We start from the raw sequence: 15,034 nt of genomic DNA on the forward strand, positions 1-15,034 counted from the left end.
TTGGGGGGCAGGTTTTGGGGTGCAGGGTTTGGGGGCAGGTTTTGCGTGTTCAGGAACTGGGGATGCAGGATTTTGCGTTGAAGGGCTCTGGGGTGCCGGGGTTGGCCTGCAGGGATTGGGGTGCAGTATTTTGGGGTGCAGGGGTTTGGGGTTCAGGACCTGGGGGTGCAGGGTCTTAGGGAACCGGATTTCAGGGGTGCAGGATTTAAGGGGTGCAGGGGCTTTGGGAGAGGGATTTGGGCTTCAGGGTCTGAGGGGTGCAGGGTTTGGTGGGGAAGGGTTTGGGGTGCCTGGTTTAGGGTTGCAGGATCTGGGGTGCAGGGTTTGGAGGTGCCAGGGTTTTGGGGGGCAGGATATAGGGGTGCAGGATTTGAGGGTGCAGGGTTGTGGAGTGCAGAGATTTGCAGGTGCAAGATCTGGGATTGTAGGGTTTTGGGGTGCAGGTTTTGGGGAGGAAGGATTTGGGGTGCAGGGTTTAAAGGTTCACGATCTGGAGGTGCAGCGTTTTGGGGTGCAGGGTTATGGGGCTACAGGTTTTGGGAGGGAAGGGTCTGGGGGTGCAGGGTGCAGGGATCACAGTATGGGGGTGCAGGATTCTGGGGTGCAGGATCTGGGGAGCAGGATATGGGGGATATCACCCCAAACCTGCCCCGCAGACACGGCACCCAAAATCCTGCACCCCAAAATACTCTTCTCAAACCCGCACCCCAGATCCTGACCCCAAGCCCTGCACCAAAACCCTGCCCCTCAATCCTTCACCCCAAATCCTCCACCCCCGATCCTGTCTTCCCAAATCCTGCACCCCCAAATTCGGCCCTACCAAACTCTGCACCCCTAAACCCTACAACTGAAACCTTGCACCCCCTAATCCTGCCCTCCCTACCTTCCTGAACCCCGAAACGTGCACCCCAAACCCTGCATTCCCAAATCCTTCCGTCCTATACCCTACACCCCTAAACCTGCCCCCAAACCCTGCACCCCAAAGAATTCCCTCCCAAACCTTGCACCTCCAAATCCTGCACCTCAAAGGCCTGGAAACCCAAGCCCTTCAACCCCATCCCTGCAACAGCAAATCCTGTACCCCAAACCCAGCACCCCAGAATCCTGCACCCCAAATCCTGCCTACCAAACCTTTCACTGCAAACCCCTGCACCCCAAGATTGTGCTGCCCTAAACACTGAACCCCCAAATCCTGCAGCCCCAGATCCTGACCCCAAGCCCTGTACCAAAACCCTGCCCCTCAATCCTGCACCCCCAAATCCTCCACCCCCGATCCTGTCTTCCCAAACCCTGCACCCCAAATCCTGCCCCCCCAGCTTGCACTCTGCACCCCCAAACCGTGCACTCCCAATCCCTGAACGCCCAAGTCCTGCACCCCCACGTCCTTAGCGCCCAAAATGTGCACCCCAGATCCTCCCCACCCAGTCCTGCACCCCTAATATTCCACCCTCTAATAATGCACCCCTAAGCCTCGCACCCTGAAAGCTGCACCCCCAGGTCCTGAGTCCCCAAACCCTGCACCCCCAAATCCCGCGCCTTTAAATCCTGTCCTCCTAAAACCCAGGACCCCCATAATTTGCCTCCCCAAACCCTGCTCCCCAAAACCCTGCACCCCCAAACCCAGCACCCCCAGGTCCTGAACACCCAAACCCTGCACCCCAAAACCCTGCACCCCCAAAGGCAGCACCCCCAGGTCCTGAACACGCAAACTCTGCACCCCAAACCCTGCCATCCCAAACCCTGCACCCATAATTCTGCCTCCCAGACCCTGATCCCTGAAACACTCCACCTCCAAACCCTGCACCCCCAAATCGTTCCCCAACACCCTGCACCCCCTAACCCTGAACCCCAAATACCAAAACCCTGCACCCCAAAATCCTGCAAGGTTTGGTAACCTTGCACCCTCAAATATTGCACTCCCCAAACCTGCATCCCGAAAGCATTCCTGCCCAAATTCTGTACCCTAAGATCCTGCACCCTAAAACCCTGCACCCCCAAAATCCTTCTCCCCAACCCTGCACCCCCAAAAACTCCGCCCCCACAACCTGAACCCCCAAACCCTGTACTAAAACCTGCAACCACAGACCTGGCACGCCCAAACTCTGCACCCCAAATCCTCCCTCCCCAAAACCTGCACCCCAAAACCGTACAAGCCCAGATCTTGCACCCCTAAATCTCTGCACTCCACAACCCTGCACCCTCAAATCCTGCACCCCTATATCCTGCCCCCAAACCCCTGCACCTCCAAACCCTTGACCCCCAAATCCTGCAACCCTAAGCCAGGCACCCCCAAACCCTTCCCCACCAAACCCTGCACCCCCAATTCCTCCATCCCCACGTCATGAACCCCCAAACCCTGCTCCCCAAAACTCTGCACCCCCAAACCCTGAATTCCCAGGCCCTGCACCCCAAACTTAGCTGTCAAAACTGTGCACCCAAAATTCTGCCCCCACCGAACCCTAACCCTGGCTCCCCAAACACTGCCCCCCAAACCCTGCTTCCCGTTATCCTCCAACCCCACAGCCCAAATCCCCAGAACCAGCAACCCCAAAACCCTGTACCCCCATCCCTGCACCCCAAATCATTTTCCTTCAAATCCTACCTGCAAAACTTGTACACCCCAAGATCCTGCACCCCCAAACCCTGTGCCCCAAACACTGCACCCCCAAACCCTGCCCTTCTAGATCCTGCACCCCAATACCCTGCCCCCCCAGGTTCTGAACCCCCAAAACCTGCTCCCCAAACCCTACCCCCCTAAACTGTCCACCCCCAAACTCTGCCCTACCGAGCCCTCCACCCCAAACCCCTGCACCCCAAGATCCTGCTGCCCTAAACCCTGCACCCCCTTATCATCCTTCCCTAAACCCTGCACCCCAAACCCTGCACCCCAAACCACTGCACCCCAAACCTGACACCCCAGAACGCTGCAACGCCACATCCTGCCCCCTTAAACTGCACACCCCCGAATTCTGCACCCTAAAGTCCTGCACCCCAAAGCATGCCCTACCAAAACTTTGTACCCCAAACCCTGCAGCCCCAAACCCTGCACCTCCAACCCTGCACCCCCAAACCCTGCACCCCAAATCCTGCACTCCAAAATCATACACCCTGAAACACTGAAACCCCAAATCCTACCCCTCAAACACTGCACCCCAAATCCTTCCTCCAGAACACTGCAGCCCTAAACCCTGCACCCTAAATCCCTGCAGCCCCAAATCCCGTCTAACCTTGGACCCCCAAAACCTGCACCCCTAGATCCATCCCCCCAAGTGAATGCACCCCCAGAACCTGAACCCCCAGATGCTGCTGCCCCATACCCAGCACCCCAAACTCTGCACCTGGAAATCCTGTACTCTCATAACCCTGCACCTCAAATAATTCCCTCCACCCTGCACCCCCAAAACCTGTAACCCCAGACGCTGCACCCCCAGGTCCTGTCCCCAAACTCTGCACTGCCAGATCCTGCCCCCCGTAACCCTTAAAGCCCAAATATTGCACCCCCAGATCCTTCCTCAACACCCTGTACCCCCAAATTCCCCACCCAAAACCTGCAGCCCCAAACCCTGCACCCCCAAATCCTGACCCCCCAGATAATGCCCCCAAAACCCTGAATCCCCAATCCTGCACCCCAAAACCCTGAACCCCAAAATACTGCACCCCTAAATTCTGCACCCCAAACCCTGCAGACCAACCCCGGCACCCCGACGCCCTGCACCCCCAGTTCCTGTCAATGGAAACCCCAAACCCTGCAGCCCAAATCACTTTCCTTCAAATCCCACACCCAAAACTCATACACCCCAAGATGCTGCACCCCAAAACCCTGCCCCCTAAACTTTGTACCCCACACTCTGCCCCCAAACCCTACACCCCAAAACCTGCAGTCCCAAACCCTGCACCCGAAAACTCTACACCCCCAAATCCTTCACCCCAAAATCCTGCCCTACCAAGCCCTGCACCCTCAGATTCTGCACCCCAAAACCTTCACCCCAAAACCTTCACTGCAAACCTTTCACCCCAAACCCTTCACCTGCAGCTCTGTCCCCCAAACCCTTCAACCCCCAACCCTACACCCCCAAATCCTCCACCCCAAAACCCTGTACCCCAAAACCCTTTACCCTAAAAGCTGCACCAGCAGATCCTTCCCCCAACTCCCTGCACCCCCAATTCCTGCCCCACCAGACCCTGCACCCCCAACCCTGCTCCTCTGTTCCTGCTCTCCACAAACCTGCACCCCAAATCCTGCAACCCCAAACGCTGCACCCCCAAATCCCACCTTCCACAACCGTGCACCCAAAAACCCTGCACCCTGCAAACCCTGCACCCCAGTACTCCAGCGCACCAAATCTTGCACCTGCAAATCCTGTCCCCTTCAAACCCCTGTACCCCCAAATCCTGCACCCAAACCCTGTACCCCCAAATCCTTGACACCCACAACCCGAATCTCCAAAAGCTGCAACCCCAAACCCTGCCCCCCCAAACCCTGCCCCCCTGAACCCTGCACCCCAGATCCTGCACCACTGAACTCTCATCCCCAAATCCCTTAACTCTCAAAAGCTGCACCCCCAGACCCTGTAGCACCAAATCAGGCCCCCCAAAACCCTGCAGCCCCACACGCCTTGCACCCCCAAATCCTGCACTACCTGATCCTCCACCCCCATAGCACTGCACCCCAAAATCCTGCCCTACCAACCCTTCACCCCAAACCCTTCACGTCGAAATTCTATTCCCCAAACCCTTCACCCTCCAACCCTACACCCTAAATCCCGCACCCCCAATTCTGCACCAGAAAATCCTGAACCCCCAGATCTTGAACCAACAGATCCTTCCCCCAAATCCTGCACCCCCAAACCTTCACCCCCAAATCCTCCACCCCGCAACCCTGCACCGCAAACCCCTTTACCCTAAAGCCTGCACCAGCAAATCCTTCCCCCAACACCCTGCACCCCCAATTCCTGCCCACCAAACCCTGCACCCCCTAACCCTGAACCCCAAATCCCTCACCCAAAACCCATGCACCCCTCAAATCTTGCACCCCCTAACCCTGAACCCCAAATCCCTCACCCGAACACCCTGCACCCCCAAAGCCTGCACCCCCTAACTCTGAACCTCCAATCCCTCACTCAAAATCCCTGCACCCCACAACACCCTGCACCCATAAATCCTGTACCCCCAGATCTTGCACCCAACACCCTGCCCCCCAGAACCCTGAACCTCCAAACTCAGCCCTACCAAACCTTCACCCTAAAATCCTGCACACTAAAATCCTTCTCCCCAACCCCCAACCCTGCACACCCAAATCCTGCACCCCAAAACCCAGCACCACAGAACCCTTTGCCCCAAAGGCCTGCACCCCAAAATTCCTGCCACCCTAGACCCTGAACCCCCAAACCCTGCACTCTAAATCCTGCTCTCTAAACCCTTCGCCCCAAAACCCTGCGCCCTCAAATCCTGCCTCCCAAAAATGTACATCCCGAACCCTGAACCCCAAACCCTGCACCCCAAGATCCTGCCCTACCAAACCCTGCACCCAAAGTCCCTGCTACCCTAAACCCTGCACCCCCAAATCCTTGCCCCCCAATCCTGCTGCCCAAAAGTCGGCTCCTCTAAATCCTGCACCCCAATATCCTGCCCCTCCAAAACCCTACACCCCCTAAACCCTGCACCCCAAATCTGCACCCCCAAACCCTGCACTCCCCAATCCTTCATCCCCAAGGCCGTCACCCCTCAAATGCTGCACCCCTGAAATCCTGTTCCCTGAGACCCTGCACCCCCAGGTCCTGAAACCCAAACCCCTGCACCCCAAAATACTGCACCCCAACCCCTGCAGGCCAACCCCGGCACCCCAGAGCCCTTCAACGCAAAATCCCGCACCCCCAGTTCCTGAACACGCAAAACCTGCCCCCCAAACCCTGCACCCCAAAACCTTGCACCACAAATCATTTTCCTTCAAATCCCACACCCAAAACTCGTACACCCCAAGATCCTGCACCCCAAAACCCTGCCCCCTAAACTTTGTACCCCCAAACCCTGCCCCCCAAACCCTGCACCCCAAAATCTACAGTCCCAAACCATGCACCCCAAAATACTGCACTCCAAAATCCTGCACGCCCAGATTTTACACTCCCAAACCCTTCACCCCCAAAACATTCACCTCCTAACACTGAGCCCCCAAATCCTGCACCCCCAAATCCTGCCTCATCAAGCCCTGTACCCTGAAGCCGTGCATCCCAAAAGCCTGCACTGTAAATCCTGCCCCCCAAACCTGCACCCCAAAATTGTCCCCCATACAACCTTAACCCCCCCAATCCTGAATCCCCCTAATCCTGCACCCCAGATCCTTGCCCCCAAGCCCTTCACCCCCAAACCTGGCATCCCAAACCCTGCCCCCCAAATATCTCGCCCCCAGATCCTTCCCCCAAACCATTTCCCCCGAATCTTGTAGGTCCAAACCCATCCCCCAAACCCCTGAACTCTGCTTCTCCAAACCTTGTCACCCAAATCCATCACCCCCAGATCCTGCTCCCCAAAACCTGCACCCAAAATTGTGCCCCACGAACCCTGCACCCCCAAATTCTGACCCCCAATCAATGCACTGACAAACCCTGCACCCGCAGATCCTTCCCCCCCCAACCCGGCACCCTGAAATCCCTCACCCCAAATCCCTGCACTCTCAAATCTTGCATCCTCACAAAATGTGCACCCCAAGTTCTACCCCCAGACACCCTGCCCCCATTAATCCTGTACCCCCAAATCCTGCACCCCCAAGTGCTGAAACTTCAAACACTGCACATTCAAAGCCTTCCTTGCCCTGCCCTGCACCCCCAAATCCTGCAACCCCCTAAATCCTCCGACCCCCAGGTCCTGGAGCCCTGAACCCTGCACCCCAACCCCTCACCCCAAAGCCCTGCACCCCCAAATCCTGCCTCTAAACCCTGAACAACAAGGTTCTGCACCCCAAGCCCTGTTCGCTGATATCCTGCACCCCAAACCCTGTACCCCCAAATTCTGATCCCTGCACCCCCAGATCCTGCACCCCAAGACCCTGCTACCGTAAACCCTGCAACCCCAGGTCTTCCTTCCTTCCTTCCTTCCTTCCTTCCTTCCTTCCTTCCTTCCTTCCTTCCTTCCTTCCTTCCTTCCTTCCTTCCTTCCTTCCTTCCTTCCTTCCTTCCTTCCTTCCTTCCTTCCTTCCTTCCTTCCTTCCTTCCTTCCTTTTTTTCCCCAATCCTGCCCCCCCAAATCCTGCCCTACCATGCTCTTCACCCCAAGCCCCTGCACCCCAAATTCCTGTTACCCTCAACCCTGAAACCCCAAATCCTGCCCCCAGATCCTGCAGCCCCACAGCGAGCACCTCAAAATCAAGTCCCCCCAAAACCTGCACTGAAAACACTGCAGCCCCAGATCCAGCATCCCCAGATCCTGCACCCTCAGATGCTCCTGCCAAAAACCCTGCACCCCAAACCCTGAACTCCCAAACTCTGCACCCAGAGCCCTGCACCCTCAAATCCTGCACCCCTAACCCTGAACACACGAACCCTGCACCCCAAACCTCACCCGAAAGTCCTGCACCCCCAGACCCTGCTCTACCAAACCCTTCACTGCAGACCCCTGCACCCCAAGATCCTGAATTCCAAAGTCTCCACCCCGTGATCATCCATCCCCAAACCCTGCACCCCCAAATCCTTCACCTCAAAACCCGGCACCCCAGAATCCCGAACCACCAAATCTTGCACCCCCAAATCCTGCCCCCTCAAACCCTGCACTTCAAAACCCTGCAGCCCCAAATTGTCCCCCCCAAGCCCCTGTACCCCTAAACCATGCACCCCATTATTCTTTCCCTCAAACCCTTCACCCCCCAGCCGTACAACCCCAAGTCCTGCACCCTAAATCCTACATCCCCAAACCCTGGACCCCCAAATCTGGTCCCCCAACAATGCACCCCCAAACCCTGCACCCCAAATCCTGCCCCCCAGCTTGCACTCTGCACCCCCAAACCGTGCACTCCCAATCCCTGAACGCCCAAGTCCTGCACCCCCACGTCCTTAACGCCCAAAATGTGCACCCCAGATCCTCCCCACCCAGTCCTGCACCCCTAATATTCCACCCTCTAATAATGCACCCCTAAGCCTCGCACCCTGAAAGCTGCATCCCCAGGTCCTGAGTCCCCAAACCCTGCACCCCCAAATCCCGCGCCTTTAAATCCTGTCCTCCTAAAACCCAGGACCCCCATAATTTGCCTCCCTAAACCCTGCTCCCCAAACCACTGCACCCCCAATGCAGCACCCCCAGGTCCTGAACACCCAAACCCTGCACCCCCAAACCCTGCACCCCCAAACACAGCACCCCGAAAGAATTCCCTCCCAAACCTTGCACCTCCAAATCCTGCACCTCCAAGGCCTGGAAACCCAAGCCCTTCAACCCCATCCCTGCAACACCAAATCCTGTGCCCCAAAACCGAGCACCCCAGAATCCTGCACCCCAAATCCTGCCCTACCAAACCTTTCACTGCAAACTCCTGCACCCCAAGATTGTGCTGCCCTAAACAATGAACCCCCAAATCCTGCAGCCCCAGGTCCTTGCCTCCCAAAACTCTGCACCCCCAAATGCTGCACCCCAAATCTCTCACCCCCAAATCCTTCCGCACAGAGTCCCAGAATGTCAGGGGTTGGAAGGGACCTGGAAAGCTCATCCGGTGCAATCCCCCCGTGGAGCAGGAACACCCAGCTGAGGTGACACAGGAAGGCCTGTACCCCACCACCCTGCACCCCCAAATCCTTCATCCCCAAACCCTGCCCCCCAAAACTCCACCCCTCCACATCCTGAACCCTGAAACCCCGCACCCCCAAATCCTCTGCCCCAATGCTCTGCACCCTTAACACTCTGCAACCTTAAACTTCCCCCCAAACCCTGAACTCTGAAACTCTGCACCCCAAAACCCTGATCCCCCAAATTCTTTCCCAAACACTGCACCCTTGATTCCTGCACCCCCAGTTCCTGAACTCATGAAACCTGCACCCCCAAACCCCTGCACCCCAAACCCTGCACTCTTAGACCTGACTTCTAAACCCTGCACCCCCAAACGGTGCACCCCCAAATCCTGAAGCCCCAGATCCTTCCCTCCCATACCCTGCACCCCCACATCCTGAACCCCCAAATCCTGAACTCCAGGATCTTGCACCCCCAGACCCTGTACCCCCAAATCAGGCCCCAAAAACCCTGCACTCCCAACCCTGCACCCCCAAATCCTGCACCTCTAATCCTCCACCCCCTTAACACTGCACCCCCAAAACCTGCACCACCATATCTTGCACCCTCAAAACCTGAAGCACCAAACCTTGCACCTCCAAAACCTCCCTCCTCCAAACCCTGCCCTTCAAAATGCTGCACCCCGAATCCTTCTCCCCAACACCCTGCACCCCCAGATCCTGACCCCAAAACCCTGCACCCCAAATCCTGTACCCCAAAGCCCTGCACTCTCAAATCATACACACCCAAAACGTGTGCACCCTAAACCGTGCACCCCAAAATCCTAAACCCCTTAACCCTGCACCCTCAAATCCTCCAGACCCATGTCCCGAACCCAGCACCCCAAAATCTACCCCCCAAAACCTACATCCCCAAATAATGCACCCCCAGGTCCTGAACACCCAAAATCTGCACCCCCAAACCCTTAACTCCCAAAACCTGCACCCCCAATTCTGCCTCCCCAGGATCTGCAACTCAATCCCTGCTCCACTAAATCCTGCACCCACAAACCCTGGACCCCCAATCCCCTGTACCCCAAATCCTGAACCCCACAAGTTGCACCCTAAAATCCTGCACCCCAAATCCTGTCCTACCCAACCCTTCACCCCAAACCCCTTCACCCCAAGATCCTGCTGAACTAAACCCTGCACCCCCAAATCATCCCTCCCAGCCCTGCCCCCCAAACCCTGTCCCCCTAAAGCCTGACCCCGAAACCCTGCTCCCCAAAACCCTGCTACCCCAAACCTTGTACCCTCAGATCCTGCACCCAATATCCTGCAATCCCAAACAATGCACCCCCATATTCTGATCCCTACAACCTGCACCCCCAGATCCTTATCTCCCAAACCCTGCACCCCCAAATCCTCCAGCCCCACGTACCGATCTCCCAAACCCTGCACCCCACAACCCTGCACCCCACAACCCCTTCACCCCCAAATCCTGCACCCCCAGCCCTACCCCCAAAACTTTCCACCCCCAAATCCTGCCCTACCAAGCCCCCCACCCCAAACCCCTGCACCCCAAGATCCTGCTCCCCTAAACCCTGCACCCCCATATCCTCCTTCCCCAAACCCTGCACCCCAAAACACTGCACTCCAAACCACTGCACCCCTAAATCCTGCAACCCCAAATCCTGGCCCCCAAACCCGGCACCCCAAACTCCTGCACCCAAAGACCCTACTGCCCTACACCCTGAACCCCCAAAACCTGCACCCCTGGAACCTGCAACCCCAGACCCTGTAGCCCCAAATCAGGCCCCGCAAAATCCTGCTCCCCCGGCCTTGCACCCCCAAATCCTGCACCACCTAATCCTCCAACCCCCTAACCCCTTCTCCCCAGAGCCCATTGTGAACCATGGGGGACCCCCTTGTCACTGGGGACCCATTGTGACACCATGGGGACCTCCCCTTGTCCTCAGGGACCATTGTGACATCCTGGGGACCCCCCTTTGTCCCAGGGCCCCTTGTGGCACCATGGGGAACCCCTTTGTCCCCAGGGAAAGTTGTGACATCCCAGCACCACCCATTGCCCCCAGGGCCCATGGTGACATCCCAGGACCCCCCATTGTCCCCAAGGCCCATTGTGACATTCAGGGGACCCCACTTTCTCCCCAAGGTCGATGGTGACACCCTGGAACACAGTTTCAAACAGACTGTCTCCACACAAACAGGCACCTGTCTGCAGGTATCCTAGATCTTCATTCTTGAACTTGAGGAAACACGCGTCTGAGCAAAACTCCCAAACGCTTCCAGGAAAGACACAGGCTCTCCCACAAGCACACAAGTGTTTGCCCTCAGCTATAGATCAGGGACAAGCCTGTGAAGAGATGCCCTGCTATTCTTTCGCCTTATGGCATCATGTGTTTCGTTTCTCTTGGAGATCGATTGTTAAACGTCTTTCCTCGGGCGACTGTGAAGCATTTGCCAGCGGAGGAGAAGTAGCACGGAGCAGCATTCAGTACTGCCTACGAGTGTCTTTGCTACCCTACTAGCGGAGCTCCAAGAACAGGCACACATCTTCAGGTACCTTCCAAATGTGGATTCCCCTGCAGCCCCGTAGGCGGGCGTGCAGTACGCCAACCGTCAACGGACGTTTTTCCCCTCAAGCCTGTCAGGACGTTGCTCGTCCGTCTTTCCCTCAATAGATGGGAGTAGGCGCGCTTGCGGATGTGTGCGTGTGTGTGGCCACGCGTTTGCTTAGGCATCGGTGTGTGAAAAGGTAGGTGCTTTTCTCTAGCTGCGTGTGCGTGCACGTGGTGCTGGGTGCACATCCCTGGGTGCTCGTGGAAAGAAAGGGACTCCCAGGCGTGTGGAGCGACGGGGAGAAAGAGCGGGCGCTGAGGAACACAGTTTCAAGCAGACTATCTCCACACAAACAGGCACCTGTCTGCAGAAGCACGAACGTCTTGGCGTTCAAGCACATGGCAGAAACAAGGTGTGAACAGATGAGCTGCTGCTATTTTCTCCGTTCGGCATGCTTCGTTGTAGCTCTCTTGCCGGTCGCCGGCTTAGCGGCTTGCTTTGCGCGACTAGGTCTGCGGAGAGAAGGAGATAGCGCCGGAAACCTTGCCTTTTGCCTTCTTCGGCGCTGGAACCTGGTTGCTGCGCCTTCTCTTTGTCCATGTGCACACACACGATTCCTCAGCGAAAACCATGCAGAAACCTTTCCACGAGCACCCGGGGATGTGCACCCAGCACCACGTGCACGCACACGCAGCTAGAGAAAAGCACCTACCTTTTCACACACTGATGCCTAAGCAAACGCGTGGCCACACACACGCACACATCCGCAAGCGCGCCTACTCCCATCTATTGAGGGAAAGACGGACGAGCAACGTCCTGACAGGCTTGAGGGGAAAAACGTCCGTTGATGGTTGGCGTACTGCACGCCCGCCTACGGGGCTGCAGGGGAATCCACATTTGGAAGGTACCTGAAGATGTGTGCCTGTTCTTGGAGCTCCGCTAGTAGGGTAGCAAAGACACTCGTAGGCAGTACTGAATGCTGCTCCGTGCTACTTCTCCTCCGCTGGCAAATGCTTCACAGTCGCCCGAGGAAAGACGTTTAACAATCGATCTCCAAGAGAAACGAAACACATGATGCCATAAGGCGAAAGAATAGCAGGGCATCTCTTCACAAGCTTGTCCCTGATCTATAGCTGAGGGCAAACACTTGTGTGCTTGTGGGAGAGCCTGTGTCTTTCCTGGAAGCGTTTGGGAGTTTTGCTCAGACGCGTGTTTCCTCAAGTTCAAGAATCAAGATCTAGGATACCTGCAGACAGGTGCCTGTTTGTGTGGAGACAGTCTGTTTGAAACTGTGTTCCTCAGCGCCCGCTCTTTCTCCCCGTCGCTCCACACGCCTGGGAGTCCCTTTCTTTCTCTCCACAAGCACGTGTGTTGACTTCGTCGCACATGTGCATCTGCACAAGCGTTGAGCTCAGCAGAGTGTGTCTCTTGACACTTGATGTGCGTTGGCTGTGTCTGCGTGCTCCAGTGAAGAGAGAAACGGGAAATCATCTTGGTAGAGGCAACAAAGCAAAAGCGAGGCAGGATTGACATCTGCTCAACAGAGACGGATTCCCTGCGCTGACACAGTTCACAGTTACACGAGAAGCAATCTGAGCGGTCCGTCGACCGGAGACGTGTTTCCCAAGAGGTCGTTTAGCGAGTGAACAGCAGTGTGCGCGACTTTCAGGAGTGTGCCTGGAAAGTGCCAGAATCACCAGGAGCATCTGTGCAAAAGCTGCTGCCTCTGTGACCGCACTGAGGCACGTTCCCGTGTCTGCGAGTATATAGACGGCTCTTTCGCGTTCACTCCGAGGGAAACGGTCCGCTATTGCTTCTGTGCGTACAGACGCGATTCCCTTGTCTCTTGCGAACACAGGGAACTCTGTGCATCCAAATCTACAGGCTAAGGACGCGTCTGCATATGTTTTGGTGAACAATCGAGTGTGCGTGTTCTGACAGCTGCCTCTATGCAGACGTCTCCACAGAGCCACTTCTGAATGCCCCGCAGCCCAGGACTGAATGGATACACTAACAAGTGCACCGGTGTGAGCAACCACATATGCAGAAGGACGTCTTTCATCTCACAGAAGCGCGAACGTCTTGGCGTTCAAGCACATGGCAGAAACAAGGTGTGAACAGATGAGCTGCTGCTATTTTCTCCGTTCGGCATGCTTCGTTGTAGCTCTCTTGCCGGTCGCCGGCTTAGCGGCTTGCTTTGCGCGACTAGGTCTGCGGAGAGAAGGAGATAGCGCCGGAAACCTTGCCTTTTGCCTTCTTCGGCGCTGGAACCTGGTTGCTGCGCCTTCTCTTTGTCCATGTGCACACACACGATTCCTCAGCGAAAACCATGCAGAAACCTTTCCACGAGCACCCAGGGATGTGCACCCAGCACCACGTGCACGCACACGCAGCTAGAGAAAAGCACCTACCTTTTCACACACTGATGCCTAAGCAAACGCGTGGCCACACACACGCACACATCCGCAAGCGCGCCTACTCCCATCTATTGAGGGAAAGACGGACGAGCAACGTCCTGACAGGCTTGAGGGGAAAAACGTCCGTTGATGGTTGGCGTACTGCACGCCCGCCTACGGGGCTGCAGGGGAATCCACATTTGGAAGGTACCTGAAGATGTGTGCCTGTTCTTGGAGCTCCGCTAGTAGGGTAGCAAAGACACTCGTAGGCAGTACTGAATGCTGCTCCGTGCTACTTCTCCTCCGCTGGCAAATGCTTCACAGTCGCCCTAGGAAAGACGTTTAACAATCGATCTCCAAGAGGAACGAAACACATGATGCCATAAGGCGAAAGAATAGCAGGGCATCTCTTCACAGGCTTGTCCCTGATCTATAGCTGAGGGCAAACACTTGTGTGCTTGTGGGAGAGCCTGTGTCTTTCCTGGAAGCGTTTGGGAGTTTTGCTCAGACGCGTGTTTCCTCAAGTTCAAGAATCAAGATCTAGGATACCTGCAGACAGGTGCCTGTTTGTGTGGAGACAGTCTGTTTGAAACTGTGTTCCTCAGCGCCCGCTCTTTCTCCCCGTCGCTCCACACGCCTGGGAGTCCCTTTCTTTCTCTCCACAAGCACGTGTGTTGACTTCGTCGCACATGTGCATCTGCACAAGCGTTGAGCTCAGCAGAGTGTGTCTCTTGACACTTGATGTGCGTTGGCTGTGTCTGCGTGCTCCAGTGAAGAGAGAAACGGGAAATCATCTTGGTAGAGGCAACAAAGCAAAAGCGAGGCAGGATTGACATCTGCTCAACAGAGACGGATTCCCTGCGCTGACACAGTTCACAGTTACACGAGAAGCAATCTGAGCGCTCCATCGACCGGAGACGTGTTTCCCAAGAGGTCGTTTAGCGAGTGAACAGCAGTGTGCGCGACTTTCAGGAGTGTGCCTGGAAAGTGCCAGAATCACCAGGAGCATCTGTGCAAAAGCTGCTGCCTCTGTGACCGCACTGAGGCACGTTCCCGTGTCTGCGAGTATATAGACGGCTCTTTCGCGTTCACTCCGAGGGAAACGGTCCGCTATTGCTTCTGTGCGTACAGACGCGATTCCCTTGTCTCTTGCGAACACAGGGAACTCTGTGCATCCAAATCTACAGGCTAAGGACGCGTCTGCATATGTTTTGGTGAACAATCGAGTGTGCGTGTTCTGACAGCTGCCTCTATGCAGACGTCTCCACAGAGCCACTTCTGAATGCCCCGCAGCCCAGGACTGAATGGATACACTAACAAGTGCACCGGTGTGAGCAACCACATATGCAGAAGGACGTCTTTCATCTCACA

The sequence above is a fragment of the Patagioenas fasciata genome, unplaced genomic scaffold, assembly GCF_037038585.1.
Source record: "Patagioenas fasciata isolate bPatFas1 unplaced genomic scaffold, bPatFas1.hap1 Unplaced_34, whole genome shotgun sequence".
Classification (NCBI taxonomy): domain Eukaryota; kingdom Metazoa; phylum Chordata; class Aves; order Columbiformes; family Columbidae; genus Patagioenas; species Patagioenas fasciata.